At 46.0% G+C, this 17418-nt stretch overlaps 1 pseudogene across 1 annotated transcript in view; it reads left to right on the top strand.

The window, feature by feature from the left end:
- Window positions 1-17418, top strand: part of LOC146870462 (large neutral amino acids transporter small subunit 2-like) — a 351489-nt pseudogene that overhangs the window by 211567 nt on the left and 122504 nt on the right. The window contains exon 4 of the transcript XR_014978319.1: window positions 5027-5507. The product of XR_014978319.1 is annotated as a large neutral amino acids transporter small subunit 2-like (transcript). The remainder of the gene's footprint in view (window positions 1-5026; window positions 5508-17418) is intronic.

Consider the following 17418-nt stretch of genomic DNA (forward strand, 5'->3'; position numbering starts at 1 on the left):
CTCTCCAGGAGTTTAGCATCTTATTTTCGCGATATAGGTGGTTAAAAAGTGGCGTGAGGTAATTGGCCCAAAATTCAGGATTTTGCTTATAAAGTGCATTTGGGAGACCATTTGGCCCTGCTGGTCCTTCTGTTTTCAATTTTTTTATCACTACTTTTAGTTGTTAAGTTGTTATTAGGGTATTTAAGTCATGAATATTGAGTTTCAGTGGGTCCCCTTCCAAATGTACTTTTTCCTGTTTGGGGTGGCTGTTTGAAATTTCATTTTGCTTTGCATCCTCCAATATATTCAAGCCTGTTTCTGCTCACATGTGTGTACCATTTTGTGTGTTATACAATTTGTCGATGTGTTGTGTCCATGCTGACTCGCTTATTCCCGCATTTTGGTGCATTCCTATTCCTTTTGTTAGGTTATTTATTAACCCCCAGAATTCCCTACTATTTGGCAATTTACTTGCACAGAGCAGTTTCTCCCAAACATTTTCAATATGCACCTTTTTTGCCTCCCTGCACTTATCCTTGTATTCTTTTCTCATTTCTATGATCTTATTATTGTCCGTATCTATTCCCATTCTTGCTGCTACAGCCTTGGTTCTTACCTCTATTGCAATTTTCCTCTTCAGGTCGCGAACCATGCTTCATTTCTGGCGCCATGGGTTAATTGGCGTGCTGGAATTACTGGAAATTTGTTTAACAAGGTCGTTCCTAGGTTTTCCCCAATCTTGTTCTAATAAATGGGTACTCACCGATCTTTTCTACATATTTATGCACGGTGTCCATTATTTGTATGAGGTTTGTTCCTCGCCACTTTAGTCTCTTTTGATTGTGTGTTTCTGGCATTTTAGCTAAGGCTGTTATGTTCTTTTTATGAAACAGATTTATGTGTAGTGCCGTTTCTTGAGGGAGTTGGTCGCTCTCCGGACGGGTATTAATGCAAAAGGAGTCAACTAGGTGCAAGAGTTCCTTGCTGATAATAGTATAATCTATGGTGGATTTTTTCTTTCCACTAAAAAATGTGATGCCAGCTGGTTGATCCCTCTTTGTTTTTCTCTTCAGGATGGTACAACCTAGGGTTTCCAGGTCTCGCTTAAATTTGTTTACTTTCGACTCCGTTTGGCGCTCTCTCTTGTTCAGATTATCCCTTAATAAATTGCGGTTAAAATCACCTGAGATGATCATCTCGTAATTTTGGTGTGTCGCTTGCAATGTCTGTATAAGGTTTATCAGGCATAACAATCTTTCCCTTTTCTTCTTCTTATCAGGATGGATATATATATTTAAAATCAGTAACTGCCATGGGTTTATATGTGAGGGTCGCTTGCATTCCAATTTCATGGCTTGTATCCAATTTTCTCCCGAGTCTAGTTCTTCTGATTTCCAGTCCTGTTTTACTGTAATATATATTGACAGCCCGCCCCTTGGGTGCCCATAGTTTGACATTTTTCCTGCCAAGACATGATGTTCTTCGTAGCCAACAACTGATCTTGATGTCAGATTCCATGTTTCTTGTAATAGGATTATGTCAAATCTTCCCAAGAAGGATACGGTCTCAGGTCTTGACCCATTTCTCTGAAACCATGGGTATTCCATGAACAGATTCTTATTATTTCCTTGTTATGTAGAATTGATTGAACCTCTATGAACTGTTCCCTTCGAGCATTTTTGTTTTCATCAGGGTCGTTGTTGGCTCAAGACTTTGGGAACCCAAGACCAATCTTGATTTTCTTCTGTCTGTAGTTTGGATTGTCGGGGAATTGGGTTGGGATTGTTCGAACTTTTTTCCTGACTTAATTGAGGTTTCGGGGTAGTACTTCTCCCCCCACTCAAAAATGATGATGTTGGTCTTTTGTTTACTCCGGTTGATTGGTACGCCTCTTTCTGTAGTAGGGGATCTCTGTGTATAGTCATAATCATGTGAATAGAATGGCAAGCCCATCCTCAAAAAACAACCCCAGCGGTGGAAGAAACAAACCCACCCACTATGGTGCAAATAGATTCCTCAGCGAAGCCTGCCCAACCTGAGCATCTGCCCTGGCATCAGAGTCCAGGCAGTAATGTTTAGCAAAGGTATGACCTGACTTCTAAGTGGCAGCCTTACAGATTTCTGCAATAGGGACGTTGCGCAGTAAAGCCGCTGTGGCAGCTTTACCTCTGGTAGAGTGAACCTTAGGTTTACTACCTAAAGTCTGTTGGCTTTCTGATAACACAACTGAATACAGGACACAATCCACCTAGAAATGGATTGCTTAGAGGTAGCAAGACCAGTCCTGACAGAGCCATAGTTAACAAACAACTGATCCGATCTACGCCCATGTGCGTGGACCCCGGAGCACTTCAATAGATGTAGTCTCTTAAGATGTCTTCTTCTGCAGTCCTGCATAGACACTTAAGAGATAACAAAAGACAATAATGCAGCCTGAAACACTAGGCTACTCTGGCCATTACTTCATCCTGAAGTGAAAAAGATAGCCAGGTAACAGTTAAATTTAACTATTTTACAAAGTTTCACACATAGAGAAACTTCCCTTCACAAAAATCCCTTTTTCATGATAGAGATGAAGGGTTGGACAGACAAGCCCCATAGGCTGCCATTATATGTCTGTAAATGGATACCATGTCTTTATGAATCCTTCCAGAGACCCTCGGTATCCCATGATGCACAGCCAAAGGCCAGTTACTTTCAGTTCATTTTTCCGGCTCCTGCTAGCAGGACCCTGGAGCATTGAGCTCTACCTTTAGTGGTATATCTTTCAATTATTAAGCTTTAAAGTTAGTTTGTGTTTCACTCGACGTCTTTGGCCTTTCCCTTCCTTTTGCTGTCTTTTTTTGGGCAGTTAGCCCACATTTTTCTTGTCAAAATGCCATCTTTATTTGACAAGTGCCCTGAATGTGGCAGGAAGAAGGCCAAGTCGGACTCCCACAGAATTTGTATTCTCGGTCTAACTTCTTCACATGTTCCTGAATCCTGTGCCATCTGTAAATGCTTCTCCAGGAGGACCCTGTGTGACAGGGAGAAGATTCGTCTTCAAGGCCTGGAGCAGAGAAGACAACAGGCTGCAGGTGGGACATCTGGACAAGGAGAGAGCCTTTCCTCCTCCATAACCCATGCGTCGACCTCTGGGGGTCTCCCCAGGCAACAAAAGGCTCAAAAACGACGCCGGTCCCGTTCGACGTCGAAGGCGTCAACATCGACGTCCAGACCAGGTATGATGACGATATTATCCCCGTCGACTTAGGGCTCTGGGTCTAAGCGTAATCGAAGATCGACGTCGAGGGGAAGGACGTCGAGGCCTCGGCTGAGGTCGACGTCGAGGACATCCCAGTCAACATCGACACATCAGCGCCGTCAATCTGGGTCTAGGAGACATCGTCGCTCGCCGTTGAGGCGACACCGCCGCTCACCGTCTACGTCAATGCGAAGGTCGGCGTCAAGGAGAAGGTAGACATCGAGGAGAAGATCGACGTCAAGAAGGAGCTCGATGTCAAGGAGAGGTTCGACGTCTAAGTGGACGGTCGATGTCGAGGAGGTACCATCGTAGCTTGACGTCAAGAGATCAGTCTCCCTCTGTGGTCAGCATCTCAGCGTCTGCGAGTTCTAGATCACGACGACGTCGGCGCTTGCTGTCGAGGGGCACTACATCCAGGGCTCCCTCTTCAAGGCCAGCCCGTAAACGGAGAAGGGAAGTAGCTACCTCAGACTCTGAGTATTCCAGGACATATTCTCCAACTAGGACACTGGAACCTACTCAGCCTGTGGCTCCACGTCCGTCGCCTATGCGGCCCAGGACTCCTACTCCTCCACCACCACCTAAAACTCCTCCTCTGCCTCCTCCTCCGCCTCCTCCTCCTCCTCTTGCAGCTCCACCTGTGCCTGTGATCCCTGCAGAACCGAGAAGGCCAAGATCACAGTCCCGGCCAAGACATCGCTCTCGCAGCAGGCACCGTTCCTCTACAAGGTCTCGCCATTGCCATGAGAGATCACGTTCTCGATATACTAGGCGATACCAAAGGGGATGATGGACGGAGCGTTTGAGCAAATCAAACACTCACCTGATCTGGGTGTAATCTATCATTATTCTTTAGCTCACTCAACCACCCCAGTTCAGACATGGCCATATGCAAATCAGTCTGACCCTGTGCCTCATGGGAACAGTCCAGCCCGAACTGCCAAACCATGTCTTCCCTGGACCGGAAACAAGCATCCTGGGACCGGTTTTGGGTTCATAACCCTCATCAGCCAGGCTATCTTGAATCCAGTGGCAAAGTGAGCAAGGGACCCACGTCTGGGCATACCCTGCCAACTTAGGGCAAACAAAGCGATACCAAAGGGGATGATGGACGGAGTGTTTGAGCAAATCAAACACTCACCCCCAGTCAACTGATTTGGGTTTAATCCATCATCATTCTTTTGCTCGCTCCACCACCCCAGTTCAGACATGGCCATAGGCAAATCAGTTTGACCCTGTGCCTCATGGGAACAGTCCAGCCCGAACTGCCAAGCCAACCGGTCCTAGGATGTTTGTTTCCAGTCCAGGGAGGACCTGGCCTGGCAGTTCGGGCTGGACTGTTCCCATTGGGCACAGGGTCAAGACTGATTTGCATATGGCTGGGACCAAACTGGAATGGCAAGGTAAGCAAACAAAGGATGGATTTAGGCCCAGATCTCCGTACTGGGGTGAATGTATGACATTGTTCTGCATTCTGTCCATCAGTAGTTCTTTTTGCACTCGATATACTAGGGACACAGCGTCCTCTAGTGGGGGGAGATACTCGCCCACATTGTCAGACTGTCCACCTCCGAGAGTTTCACCTGTCGATGACATTGCCACATTTCAGGAGGTTCTAGTGAGGGGAGCGGCGAAACTGGGCATTGCACTGTCTGTGCCTACTCCTACTACATCGGTAATTTTTGAAACGTTACAACAGAGGCAAACCTTGCGTCCTCTGCTTCCTTTGGTGCCCGGGTTGGAGGAACCGGCGATGGAATTGTTCCTTACACCTGCTTCGGTGAAAATGGCACCTTCAAGGCTCCAGAAGAAGTACCGTTCCCCCGGACTCTGACCCTGCATTCCTTCGGGCGGACACCCTCCCGGATTCAGTCATCGTGGTGGCGGCGAAGAAGCAGCATGCTATGGCCCCTTCGTCTACAGTCCCTCCGGACAAGGAAAGCCATAAGCTGGACTCTGCAGGGAGAAAAGTCTGCAACACTGCAGCCACATCGATGAAGGTGGCTAGTTCTACTGCCCTGTTGGGCCGTTACGACAGTTCCTTGTGGGAGTCTCTTCACGAGTTCATGGACCTCCTACCTCAGGACAGTCGTGAGGATTTCCAGGAGATACTCAACGAGGGACTGATGGTCTCTAATCAGATTATCAGTGCGGCAGTGGACCCCTCTCCTGGCAGCCCATGGGTATTGCCATGGCGTTGCTCTCCGACAACGTTCCTGGTTGCCCCTCACCTCCTTAAAACCGGAGGCTCAGTAGCGCATCGCAAACCTCGCTTTCTCAGGTACCGCCCTCTTTGGTTCCCATGCAAATGAGGAAAGGCCCGCATGAAGGCTGAGGTTGAGACTCTCAAAGCCGTTGGCTTGGAAAAGCCTAAGGATCAGCGTAGGAATTTCCGCCCTTTCCAACTGCGTTATTCCTCTCAACAATTCCAGCGCGGGCAGGACCGTCAGTCTGGACCTCAACAACAGCAACAGTTCCAACGGTCTTTTCAGCCGTTTCAGAGACGCCAGTCAAGAGGGAGGGCTAACCAGCAGTCGACACCAGGGAATACAGCCCCAGCGGGTTCCAAGCCCAAAAAGGTTACTTTCCCCTCTTCTGTTGCCCACTCCAGTGGGAGCATTCAAAATTATCTGGCAGAGTGGAAAAAGATAACTCAGGACAATTGGGTGCTGAATATTGTTCGCAATGGATACTGTCTACGTTTCACCGCCCCTCCTCCATCGATACCACCAGTTCGCTCACAATACCGGTTGCAAAAACTTCAGGTGGAGGCCGAAACCCTGTTAAGAAAAAGGGCAATATAACTGGTTCCTCCTGCCCAGAGGGGACAAGGTCTATATTCCAGGTTCTTTCTCGTACGCAAGAAGGACAAGAACGAATTCAGACCCATTCTCGATTTGCGACAAGCGAACAAATGGATCCGCAGAGAAAAGTTCTGCATGTTATCCCTGCACCAGATCTACCCTCAGCTGCATCAGGGAGACTGGCTATGCGCAACAGATCTGCAAGACACATATTTTCTGGTGCCCATAGCAAGGACGTCGCAAGTTCTTACGGTTCCTGGTCGGCACCAATCACTATCAATATGCAGTGCTTCCCTTCGGCCTGAAGTCAGCACCCAGGACTTTTTCAAAATGCATGGCGGTAGTCGCAGCACACCTCCGGAAGAACAAGGTGTTCGTCTATCCGTACCTGGACGACTGGCTGATCAAGGTGGCCACGCTTCAGGAGGCTCAGCTGCATTTCAACAGGATGTCAGTTCAGCTGAATCGCTTGGGTCTACACATCAATCTATCGAAGTCTGTCCCGACTCCTGCACAGTGTCTGCAGTATCTGGGAGCCTCCGTCACACGCAAGGCAAGCGTGTGTCCCTCGAAGGAGAGACGCTTATCAATCCTTCGGAAGGCTCAGGCTCTCTTGACCATTCCCTCGCTGACGGTGAAGACGGTATCTTCTCTCCTGGGTTCCATGGTGTCTTGCATCGTCCTCACTCCACATGCACGTCTCCACATGCGGCCTCTGCAGGAATGTCTGGAGGATCAGTGGGACCAGAGACAAGGGAATTGGGAGAACCGGATTCAGCTGTCGCAGCAAGCCCTCCAGTCCATCAAGTAGTGGTGCTCGCCTCACAATCTCCTCCGAGGGATTCCGTTCCACAAGGAGAAAACGGCTCAGACCATTGTGACTGATACATCTCTCCACAGCTGGGGAGCGCATTCAGACCACCTTCAGATACAGGGCACGTGGTCCCAGAAGGAGGCCACCTATCACATCAACTTCCTGTAACTCAGAGCGGTTCACCTGGTGCTGAAAGCCTTCCAGCCGTCCTTTCGAACCTGTTCGCTGCTTGTCCAGATGGACAACACAACAACGATGTACTAACTCAACAAGCAGGGGGGTTCAAGATCGCGCACATTGTCTCGGGAAGCGCATACGATCTGGAACTGGCTGCTGGCCAGGGACCTGACCCTAACGGCGACTCATCTGCCAGGTGTGCAGAATGCTCAGGCGGACGCTCTCAGCAGACTCGTTCAAGAAAATCACGAATGGGTCTTAAACAACGTGATCTGTTAGCCACCGCAGAAAACAGCAAATGCCGAGACTTCGCCTCCAGTTTCTACCAACCAGGGACGCTGGGGAATGCACTATAGATCAACTGGTCGAACAGCTTTCTCTACGCTTTTCCACCCATTCCCCTAATCCCGACAGTGTTGATTAAACTTTCCCAATCACGGGCCAAGATGATCCTCATTGCTCCGGAGTGGCCTCGTCAGTGGTGGTTCACCGAACTATTACACCGGTCTCTCCTGCCGCACCTTCGACTTCCGTGTCGGCCGGACCGTCTCACGAAGTTCAGAGGGCAGATGGTGCATCCCAACCTCTCATCGTTGAATTTGGCAACATGGCTCCTGAGCTAGTGCAGTATGGACATTTAAATATCCCTCAGAACTGCATGGAGATACTAAAAGAAGCAAAAAGACCATCTACACGGACTTCCTACATGTATAAATGGAGGAGATTTTGCATCTGGTGTGCCTCTAAAGATGCAGATCCTACCTCCTGCAAGGAGGATGTCATTCTCCTTTACTTGCTGCATTTAGCGCAATCTGGCCTTAATTTTCATTCCATTAAAGTTCACCTAGCAGCTTTAACTGCGTATAGGAAATGTCCTTCACAAACTTCCTTTTTCCAAATCCCAGTCATCAAAGATTTTCTGGAAGGTTTGAAGAAGGTGTTTCCTCCCATTAGGCATCCTTCACCCCCATGGGAGCTTAATGTGGTGCTTTCTAGACTGATGAGGGAGCCTTTTGAGCCCATTCATAATGCTTCTCTTCAGCATGTGTCCTGGAAGGCGACTTTCCTTGTAGCCAGAACATCGGCTCGCAGGGTGAGTGAAATCCAGGCGCTCTGTTGTCAAGAGCCTTACACTGTTTTTCATTCTTCTAAGGTAGTCATGAGAACTCACCCTAAATTCCTTCCTAAAGTGGTGTCAGAGTTTCATGTTAATCAAACGATTTCTTTACCCACGTTTTTCAGCATCCTTCATTCTCTGGATGTTAGAAGGGTGTTGAAATTCTACTTAGACAAGACTAAGGAGATTCGTAGATCGGATCAGTTGTTTGTTAACTATGGCTCTGTCAGGACTGGTCTTTCTACCTCTAAGCAATCCATTTCTAGGTGGATTGTGTCCTGTATTCAGTTGTGTTATCAGAAAGCCAACAGACTTTAGGTAGTAAACCTAAGGCTCACTCTACCAGAGGCAAAGCTGCTACAGCGGCTTTACTGCGCAACGTCCCTATTGCAGAAATCTGTAAGGCTGCCACTTAGAAGTCAGGTCATACCTTTGCTAAACACTACTGCCTGAACTCTGATGCCAGGGCAGATGCTCAGGTTGGGCAGGCTTTGCTGAGGAATCTATTTGCACCATAGTGGGTGGGTTTGTTTCTTCCACCGCTGGGGTTGTTTTTTGAGGATGGGCTTGCCATTCTATTCACATGATTATGACTATACACAGAGATCCCCTACTACAGAAGGAGTAGTTTCTTACCTGTAACTCCAGTTCTGTAGTAGGGGTATCTCTGTGATAGTCATAAGCAACCCGCCCTCCTCCCCGGTGGATGAAACCGTGATATCCTGGATGCAACAGGCCTTGCTTTATACACCTTCAAAAAGAACTGAAAATAACAGGCCTTTGGCTGTGCACCATGGGATACCGAGGGTCTCTGGAAGGATTCTTAAAAGCATGGTATCCATTTACAGACCTATAATGGCAGCCTATAGGGCTTGTCTGTCCAACCCTTCATCTCTATCATGAAAAAGGGATTTTTGTGAAGGGGAGTTTCTCTATGTGTGAAACTTTGTAAAATAGTTCAATTTAACTGTTACCTGGCTATCTTTTTCACTTCAGGATGAAGTAATGGCCAGAGTAGCCTAGTGTTTCAGGCTGCATTATTGTCTTTTGTTATCTCTTAAGTGTCTGTGCAGGACTGCAGAAGAAGACCTCTTAAGAGACTATATCTATTGAAGTGCTCCGGGGTCCACGCACATGGGCGGGACTATTCACATGATTATGACGATCACAGAGATACCCCTACTACTGAACTGGAGTTGAAACTACTCCTTATATAATAACGGGTATTTAATGCGTTCCGGATACATTAGCGTTATGCCCCATGCTTCAAAGGCCGCTTTTGTGGAGTATATCAGCGCTGTTATTTCATTTGAAGACCATGTTGTGCGGGTTGCCTCGGTTTCTTTTCCTTTTTCCATTTGTAGGAATTCTATGGCCAAGAGGTCTGCTGATGTAATATTTTTTTAATGTTGGAATCTCTTTAAGCAGCCTCATTAGATTCCCCCTATTTAACATATCCAATATACCTACCTATGGTTGGATATTCTGGCACAAAAATGAGTTTTTGGCAAAACTCCACTGAATCTCTTTGTTGGTTCTGATTTTGATTTGTTCTCATTTTTTTCATTAAAGGTTCACAGGCCTTATTTCCGTTTTAGCCCATGTTGTCTTCAAATGGCCTTTCCTGTGAGGAAGTATTTGATTTGATTTTTCCCTCACCGATTATTTCGTGTTCTGTTTTTTCTGTTATTTGGCTTATGCTTTGCCATGCATTTTCCTTTGTGATTTGCATTTCAATTGGTAATTTACAGACCCTGCCCTGTTTGTCCAGGGTTATTTTTATTTGGTTACTGATACTTTTGTCCATTTCCGTTTGTGGTCCCGGCGTTTTTGCTATTGGTGATACCCTGATTTGCTGATTTGGTATCGAACTTCTTGTTTTCTTATTTGCGAGCTTATGTCTACTTGCTCTATATTTTTTGTTTCTAGATTTGGAGATAAGACTTGTGAATCCATTGATTTTCCTTTCTTCTCCTTCTTGTTTTTTAGTTACGATTTTGAGTTCGAACCTCGTTTTCGTGGTTTCTGTGCTTGCCTTAGCGTAATTTGTTTTTATTCCCTCGCTTTGGTGGCTCAGTGTTTTCCTATTCTTTTTTGGATGACATGGATTTGCTTTGAGGGAATATACTGAGACTCACCATACGGTCTTGCATGTTTAATCATGGGCTGCACGAGTCTGCTTTTGATGTGTTCTTACTATGATTGTTGATGTTGTTTTTTGACTGTTGGGTGAATATTGGATAGATTTGTCTTTTTTCCTGGGCAGCTTGTTTGCTGGTGTTGTGCCTGGCTTTCCGCGCTCGTTTGCGTTGACTTTTTGTTTGAACAACTGGTGAGCTGTGTGTGTGTGTTATTTTGTTTGCGCTTTGCTTGTTGCCTACCCCATTTATTTCTTTGACTTCCTTTGTTAGGTCTCGCCTGACCCAGCGCTTGCGCTGGTCTGGCGAGACTTTAAGTAAGGGCTTCAAAAAATGCTACCGCCGGCTACAGCTTGCAGTGCATGTGCGCGGGCGCGCGCTTGAGCAGAGGCGCCATATGGCATTCCTCATGCTCATTCAGCGCATCGCTCGCCGTGCGCTTGATCGCAATCACTTTCACGTCACGCGACGGCCGCGCGCGCACCACTCCCTTTATACTCTCTCTTGTTTTAAGCGTGCCCGGGACGATTTTTAATCCCGATCCAACCATGAGTTCAGCTGTTCGTCCTATTGTGAATTAAGGCCATAGCTATTTAAAACAGCAAGTTGTCACAGAGCACACTCACTGGCAGTGCGCTCGCATCTAAAATACAACTTCACCTTGAGCGTCCCTCGCACAGAACTGTCGCTGCGTCTCGTAGGCGACAACACAGGAACTGGCATGTATCTCTCCCAGTAACGTTATCAGGTAGTGTTTTATGCTGTTCTGGCAAAAAAATACAGTTCTACCGTCTAAATCAAAGTCTCATAGTACGGGGCGTTTTCCACATTCAACAAGAAAAGTCTATTTTGCTGCATAGTGTTTGTCAGCTAATGATGTCACATGCAATCAAAATAAAAGACAGACCAAAGAGACATTTTTCCGCCCCATTCCTAAGCGTCACCCAGCAGCCATCTTGGAAAAAGGCGATCTGATTGAAAACAATCAGAAGCAACCCATTTACTATAAAGGACAGCTACTGCACAATAGTACACAGGAGTTAAACAGTAACTCTATACCGAACTAAATGTCTTGTTATCTTCTACGGTCTAATTTAAAATATTACGCCAATATGTGTTTGTGTACTCAGACGCAACTTTTACTATATATGCCTTTATGAAGCAGAGGAGAACAGGGTCTTTATAAGGCCTTAATTAAAGATTATTTTGTAAAACAGCATGCTAAAGAGTTAACTGTGCAATGCGACCCTTATTCTGTATTTGAACATGGCCGCTTCCTTTTCTGAAACCGACATATTGTCTTGCAAAGTTTTGCACTTTTTTCTTTTCTTTTACTTCCCATTTCACATTTTCAGTACGTGTAGTATTAACCACACAAACAACCAACGCTCAAGCCATGAGTCGTATATATCAGAACAGCACCCTTCAGAACAAACCGGTGAATAATGACACTACGTGCAGTTCATTACATCCTCCGCACCGGTGTCAATGTGTTCTGTCGGGATTCTTAATTTAAAAAAAGTTGAAATAAAACAGCGTCTTTAATTCAAATTTATCTGGAGATACCACTTGCAGGTAGGGGGTAAAATGTTAGCACTATATGCAGCCTGCGTGTGGGAACATGTGGCGCTTCAATGGACAGTGCTCTTGCTTCTCCGCTAGTTTGGAAGCCAATATTCCAGTCATGATAGGCCTTTCTGTCTCATTATATGTGTTTTTTCACTCTGGTTTAAAACAATTACGCCAAATTCTTTGGGAGCCCCTCGGCGGGCCTTGCGTGGTCTGTTCTCTCTGAAGGGTGGTGGGGGCGAAGGCGTCCCTTAAATGCATCAGGGTGAAAGTTAGACGCAGACGGGGTTTGTTCATCTACTGCTGATTCTTTTGTGACCTCGTCTGCATTCTTTCTGTGTTCCTCTCCCCCTGAACTTTGAGTTGCTCCTGTTCTGAACTGCACATTAAACATTCCTGGGCTTATTAACTAGTAAACTGCACCCGCACCCCGGGTCTAATTGAAGCTGCGCTTAAAATTGGATGGAAATGTTTACTTACCAAAGGCATCCCTTCTATATTATTATGCCAGGAGATTGATGGCCTACTGAGTGAATCATCTCATGGAAAACCGGCCAACCAGGGCATAAATCAGATTTCGCATCATTGCCAATTGTGTGGATTAGGGTTTCCCACCAGTCGTAAACGAGGGCGTGATTTTTTTGATGTAATTTTTGACACTTCATGAAAAGTAAGACATCCATTTGTTTTGCACTGCCTATCATAATGAGCAGTCCCTCTGTTGAAAAGGACAAGCTAGGCAGTGCCGTTGTTTTGTTTTAATGCGGCCACGCTTTACATCACGAAAAGAGTCCATTCAGAAACCCAACCATGATGCTCCTCTTTTGTGTGGATTTTGATTTTTTACATAATTGAACCCTTTTCTTTTTTCTTTTTGTGCATTTCTAGACCTCTCGATTCTTCAGTGCTTGGTTACACATGCGATCGTTTTGAAAATCTAATGTTATGGGGTAATATAGCATTTTTTATAATTGAATTCCTTTTATTTTAAATTCTGTGCAGTTTTTCTGAATGTGACTTGATCCTTCCTTATTATTTCCATTGTCTTCCTGGTGCTGGCTGTGAGCATGCAGATATCTGCAATCAAGGGTCCTAACTTACTAGGGAACATGAACACGTAGAAGCAGGCAGGGTCCTTCAATGCAGGCGGAGTATGAAATATGCCTTCATCTTTACCCTTCCAGGGCTGCATCCATTTGCTGCAGTCTAGACTAGTTACTTGAACATATTTGAAAATTCATCATTGTTGGAGTCAGCAAACGACTGACTACTACACTCAGCTCCTCCTGAACTGCAGTCCTTTTAGTATTTTGTTCCTGGATCTCCCTGTCCCACTCCTGGCCATTCCTGTGCTGTCCTAGTAATGTGTTCCTCTCCTAATCTAAGGCTATGCTACTAGTGCATTATATCACTGTGTTATATTGCTACATTCCACCAAGGTGCTATATCATTGACCTTCTCCATTGCTTTTGATTCAAATGCTGGGAACCAAAAACCTGGCTACCCTGCTGAAAACACGTCCTGACACTCTGCACCACTGTTGCAGGAATGTGTTTTTAGGTAGAGCCTGGGCAGCCCATGCGCTGCTCTGCGAGGCATGCTGTATTCGAGTATGGACTTGAAGCTCCGCGCACTTTCTGCCCATATTTTTCATTGGCTTGTCTCATTGTACTTTATAAATGCTGGCTTCTGATTCGTTAATAGGCTTGTTAGCCCCTCCTTAGTACCAATGTGTCTTCATTTGTAACCCCCCATGTGCACTGGCCCTTTTACTTCTGTTACCCGGTGTGTCTTATTTAGTCTGTAAGCACAGTTTTCTTTAATGAGTTTTTCATACTGCAGGCACAACATGCTTTCCTGCAACATTCAGAGCACCATGTGCGTTTTCATTTTCCAAGCAGCCCGGGACAATGGCGGCCGCTTCTTTAACATGAAATAGGCCTTGCATTTACAAGAGTTTTAGCTATTGCCATTGTAAATGACAATGCCTTTTTTTATGTATTAATTATCAAAACAGATAAATAAAAATCATTGTCATTTCAATGCCAATAGCTTAATCTCTCACAAATGCGAGACCTATTGCATTGCTAATGCTTGTTTATTACTATCATTGTGCGTGGAGTCGCCCGTCTTCATTGCATGACCGAGTAAACCTTGTTTGTCGTCCTTTTGTTCTGTTGTAGGGGTACTGTCCATACTTCCAGGTGATTGAACGACCTGTAAAATTTCTGTCAGTATTTCGGAGAGAGATGCCAGTTTGTCTATTATCTGACCACATCCACAATTTAGACTTAACAATTGATTTTTGGCTTGTATGTCTTTTTTATTTCCTTTTGTGATTTGTGTTGTAATTGTATCTAGTTTTGTATTTATTCCTGCTATGTGGACTGCGATTCGGTTCATTAAATCAACCTGGACATCTAATTTATCAGATTGAAAATTTAGGACATCTATTGCTTGCTGTAGTGTTAGCAGCAATTCACTCCATGTGGCTGTATCGATAGATTGCGTCAAAATACCCGATATAGAGTCAATTCCACTGACTGACGAAATCGTAATTGGGGGTGACAGGGGTTTTCGTCTTTCTGGGGGTTGAACATTTCTGTCTTTTTCCCTCCTGTTGGTCCAGACTGGGTGAAAGTTTTATAGGTGTGGAGGCGACACCCCCCCCTTTTCTCCCCAATTTTCCTTTTCGGAGACGGGCCGACTACTGGCGTTTTCCCTTGCTTATTTGCATGAATATCCTCTTCCGTTTGTGTATTAAGTTCCAAGGCTTCAATAAGGTCAATATCATTTGAAATGGAGAAGGAACTGGTTGATTCTTCCTTTTGTATGATATCTTGGGTACCAGTTTGACCTGTGCCTCTTTATTTTTAATTTTTCTTTTTTTTTTCTGGACTCTTTCCGCTTTCCCCTTCCTTACTTATATCTGACAAAGCCGTGGGCAGGTGTATCTGTGCTGTTGTTTTTATCAACCATCTTTTAATAGGTACTTCTTCTTGATCAACTGCCCCTGCGCTTATTTCCTGACCGCGTTTCCTGTTTTGTGGGGTGTTTTCACTTATTTGGTGTTGTTTTACTTGCGGTTTCGAAGGTAGAGGGCTTACTTCTCCTGATTTATTTGGGATTCTGGATTTTTTGGGAACTATGGGGCTTTGCAAGCCAAACTCCTCATATGAGGAGGTGTAAATTGCGGCCATCGGGTCCTTTAGAAAGTGAAATTTCTGCTTCCCGTTTTTCTCCCCGAATATGAAAAATGCTGGTTCTGGTGTTGGAGCTGAGACCAGCCTCTCTTTTTGCAAAGTGGATTTCCCTTTCTTTTTGTTTGAAGTAGGAGTTGGGTCTTTTGTGAGTGCTCCTTTCCTGATTTTGCTCAGAGGTGCTTGATGAATTGTTCCTGAACTCCTACTCCTTACTACTTAGCTTGACTTCACTTAAACCACTGGTTAACCGCTTGTTGGACTTTTATTGCCTTGTGGCTTGGTTCTTTGCAAGGACTCTGTTTCAACAACCCCCTTTTTTTAGGTCTCGCCTAGCTATTGCGTTTACGCAATCGCGATGCGAGACTCTAGTAAGAGGGGCATTTCAAAGTGCTCCCAAAAGTGGATTGCATGGCGAGCACGCGCACAATCACGTGCATCGTGCCGCCATGCAATCCGTTTGGGGAAGCGCTCCAGTCCACTGGCGCCTGCACGTGTAGCCACAGCCTCGGCATCCTACTTCAAAGAGTCCGCTCCCCCGCCTGGAATGCGCTCCCCCGCCACAGCATGCCGAGAGATTGTTTCCTCATGGCGCCTCTCACAACTGTCCCTCCTCCACCACACGTATCCCAGACATCAAACTCCAGTCTCAGCTGGACCGCAGACTCTGTAGTCATGGGTCATTGCTGGCCATGCTCTAAGGTTTGCAAACACCGAAACTCCGCTCTCTTACTCTTCTGACGTCATTGACTGCTGTCGGACCGAGTGCCATTTACTGAAAAACAGTTTCACTCTGCCCTCGAGACTCTACCCTATTTGTTAGCTAGACACCACACGATTTGTGCGTAGAAACATTCCTTTTAGGCTTCACAACGATGATAGAGACAAGAAGGCTGCCATTGAGCTTTCGCTGTACTCTTGATCTTTTTTTATTTTACAGTCTATTACCCTCCTAGATGCCTTCTGATTGGCGTTGTTGTTGACACCATGTTGTTACTGGAGCCGCCACGCAGGATCACATAGGAAGCGGCTGGGGCCCAGGAGCAGCAGCAGGCACAAGAGTAACATGTGCTCGTCTGACCCTCGCACACCCCGCAGAGCAGCACTGGAGCCACATTGAGACATACAGGGATAGGACCTCCCTCTCTGCACTCATACAACCCTGATTTTTTAGATTGCATCTTTTCGACTTCTTTCAGGTGAACCGGTAGCATGGGTAAAAGCATTCCATTTAACTTTCCAACGGGGCCTTCGGTTCCCACCTCTTCGGGTTGCAATACAGTGAGACGTCTTCACTTAACCCCTTCGCTGCCAGGCCTTTTCCCCCTCCTGTGCCAAGCCTTTTTTTGGCTATTTGGCGTAGTGTGTGCTTAGGCCCCTGTAACTTTTTGACCACATTAGGTATCCACGCCAAATTTGCGTCCTTTTCTTCCAACATCATGGGGATTCTAAAGGTACTCAGGGTTTGTGGATTCCCCTGGAGGGGTCACAGAAATGAGCCAAAATACAGCAAAATTTGGTTTTTTTCCAGAAAAATTGGAAAAACAGGCTGCAAATGAAAGCATCTGGGTTCTTCCCTGCAAAGGTTATCAAAAAAGGGTTTGTGGGGTTGAAATCACCATTTTCCCAGCTTTTCGGGGATACCAGACTTTTGTCAGAAACCCAACATTTTTTACACAGTTTTGGCATTTTTCTGGGACATAGCCTATTTTTGCTATTTTTTGAGCTTTTGACCTCCTTCCAGTTAATGGCAGAAATGGGTACAAAAGCAATAATGGATCCTGGAAAGCTATACATTTTCGAGAAGAAGACAAAATTCTGAATTCAGCAAGGGGTCATTTGTCTATCTCAAAACCACCTGGTTTTGCAAGGGGGGTCACTTGGGTTTTTGGGCCCTTGCCTGTCGTGGGTACTTGGGCCTCCCACACAAGTGAGGCACCATTTTTACCAGGAGACCCAGGGGAACGCTGGGAGGTGGGAAATTTGAGTGAGCCCAGTGATGTCACAACTTTCCCACACAAAAATGTGTGAAAAAAGTGATTTTTTCAGCTAAAATTGAGGTTTGCAGGGGATTCTGGGTAAGGAAACGTTGGGGGATCCACGCAAGCCATACCTCCCTGGAAGCCCCTGGGTGTCTAGTTTTCAGAAATGTATGGGTTTGGTAGGTTTCCCTAGATGGCCGCCGAGCACCGGGCCAAAAACCCAGGTGACCCCCCTTGCAAACCAGGTGGTTTTGAGATAGGCAATTTTGATGTCACCTCACTACGTTTTGGGCCCTTGCCTGTCGCGGGTACTTGGGCCTCCCACACAAGTGAGGCACCATTTTTACCGGGAGACCCAGGGGAACGCTGGGAGGTGGGAAATTTAAGATGG

Source organism: Triturus cristatus, chromosome 1_1 (genome assembly GCF_964204655.1).
Source record: "Triturus cristatus chromosome 1_1, aTriCri1.1, whole genome shotgun sequence".
Lineage (NCBI taxonomy): Eukaryota > Metazoa > Chordata > Amphibia > Caudata > Salamandridae > Triturus > Triturus cristatus.